This window comes from Anser anser (assembly GCF_964211835.1).
Source record: "Anser anser genome assembly, chromosome: 17".
Taxonomy (NCBI): Eukaryota; Metazoa; Chordata; class Aves; order Anseriformes; family Anatidae; genus Anser; species Anser anser.
In genome coordinates this window covers 3153308-3156191 of record NC_139738.1, presented here as the reverse complement: position 1 = coordinate 3156191, position 2884 = coordinate 3153308, and positions in this window count along the sequence as shown.

Below are 2884 nucleotides of genomic sequence, written 5' to 3'. Positions count from 1 at the left end.
CAGATTTAAATCAATGCCCGTTCCCTCCTCCCTCCCCTCAGCCCTATTCTGTACCTCCCCTTCATTATCTCAGAGAAATCACCATTTTTCTGGGAAGTTTGTAAAACTGTACACGAGTGTGTGGTAGTGCTAAAAATATGTGGCTTGGAATAAGCACTCAGCATCGCAACACACATCCATACATCAGACCTCTTGCTTTCTACTCGGGTTAGCTGCTTCACACGTTTTCCCCCAGCTCTCATTAGAGGCTGGCTCAGTGGGGGCTTTCTGATTTATTCACTGGAGGGCGGGCTCATTATTAAAAAGAACAGAAAACCAAAGGATACAAATCTCCTACAAACATTGCGTAACAGAGATGTTAAAGCATTTGGACAGTCTGCTAATCTTTGCCAGTTGCCTACCACCAGGAACAAATCTTCCAGTTCTCTCTACAAAATGTATCTGAGCTTGTACCACAAAAAAAGTCCAAGAATGATAAAAATTTGAAGTCCCTTACGCAGTCAGCAAGCAACAGGCTCGCTTTAACAATCTCCTTACCATGTTTTCTGTAATCCAGGTAATGCCAGTACAGTATGTCATTGGACTTTAAAGGCAGGCAGGGTGGATCGAGAGCATCAACTCTGCAATCTCTGTTACCTGTCTCAGGGAAACTGAGGCACGAACAATCAGAGTACAAAATCAAGAACTCTTAAAAGTCAAGATTTTTTTAAAGCACCTTTTCAGGGAGAGAAATGGAGTTTGGGAAAGTGAGAGCAAAAAGGGAGTTGCAGAGAAGCTAAATAGTTAACAGCATATCTCCCCTCCCCCAACCAGCTCACATTCCATTAAAACTACGTGGCAGACTTTATTTGTTAATAATATTTAACTTTCTTTGGCGCCTTCTCATACTTAAGCCTCTTTTTTCAGGTTAGTTGTAGACAAGCCATGAATTTGTAAAAGTGCACTTGATGACACATTAATAGGACAATCTGTCATATTGCAGCTAAACAGCCTGACAGATCCACACACCATGGCAAGAAATGACATTCAAGGCTGGAATGGGGTAATCGCTTTTTCGGTCTGCTGGTACAGGCTGCATCTGTCTGCCTGCAACATCCCCTTTCTCATCCCAAGAGCCAAATGCCAAGACTATATCCTCAGGTTTGGGGGAAGTGAATCCTAACATTTTTAAGCACAAGGCGAAGTGGTCCACAGGGACAAATTAACTCACCAGTTCCTGCCTGTATAATTTTCTCCGTTTAGGGCTGCAACAAGTGTCAGCACAGTTGTTACCTCTCCTCCAACCTTCGCTACAGCTTTTGTATTATTTGTAGAAAATCGCACGCCTTGCTGCTTGTTCTTTCATCTCGGCTGCAACAGTTCCAAAGCACCTGAGTCTTACCCATGCGTGAACACCTGGAACAGTATTCAATCTGTTTGCAAAAAAATAAATAAATAAATAAAATAGGCTGATGTTGCGCTTAATAGCAAACCAAAGATCTCAAACGGACTGAAAGTAGTTTCCTCTCCGACCCATTGCAACAATAACTGGAATAGTTAAGAATGCAACAACACCAATTCTACATGAGGAAAGATTAGAAATAAGGAAAGTATTACAAGAAGCCACATTACGTCTGCATGCAACAACCCAAGTACAATTTGTAAACACCGTATGAACTGTGTGTAAAGCTGGAAAGGAAACCGAATAGTCAGGCAAGAAACTTGTGACTAGAGCTTTCAATCTCTACTTATGCAATTTGCCTTTTACTCAAAATAGTTCCACCTTCCCTAACTATGCTAAGAATAATATCCAAAAGGCAAAAGCTGGGATTTTCCCTGAACTGCCCATTGTAGATAAGGAACAATGCCTACGCCTTGGTGCAGAGATTTTTTTTTAAGGCAATGCAGTAGTAGGCACATTACCATTCATCGACACACACAGCTGCTTGATAAGCAGATAAAGTCTAGAGTACTCCTATGATAGATCCCTTAGATATAAACTTGGCTTCCCAACGCTAACCTGTTATAAACTCAAGCTGTCGATTGGGGTAATATACAACAGCTGTTAGAACAAACCTGAATACAACGGCAGACAAAAGAGCAGTTTGGATTGAAAGACCAAGAGCTCATGGTCACTTCAGTTGCCTTCTGCAAAAATACTCGTGCTGAGCTGACTGGATGCTGTTTCAGCTCTTCCTTTGGCTCTTTCATTGCCCACCCCACCAAGCACACTTGGTCTCAGCCATCCAGCCGCCTCTTACTCAAGACGAAGATGGAATTATTGCCCCATCTTGTGGCAAAGCCGTGGAAATGACAAGTGGCTAGAAAAGACAAGTCAGTAGTACTCAACATTTCTTGTGGGTTCTTCAGAGTTAACAAGTGTGAAATGAGGTTGCTGGTGCAAGGCATTTTCCACAAATAAAAAGATCCTAATAAACCCTAACAAATCGTGCTCACTTGTTGCCCAGAAAACGTGCCCCACAAAAGTCTTTTTGATAACATAAAACGAGTGCTTTACTTTCAATAGCCCCCCTTTTGTGTGTGTCTGCCTGTGTGCACGTGATCTTTCCACTGAAAACATGCTTTTTCTACTTTAAAAAGAAAGATCTAGCTTCTGTGGGGCAACAATAAAAAAACTGTGGAACAGCATTTTAAAGAGTAGCTCCTACACACCTCAGAGTAGCTTCTGAAAACAGGTACAGCACTTCAGTGACAGCTGTGATGTATTATAGGACAAATATCTATCTGCATAGGAACTGCACTACCAAACACAAGAGCAAAAAGAAGTTGCTACCTGTAGGTCTTTTTGTACGTGTTTTACTACAGATACAAGGGGTTCCAAAAACTAACATGAGGAAAAGAATCTGGAGGTAGGGGAGAAGCAGTTTTACCACAGTCTTTACTT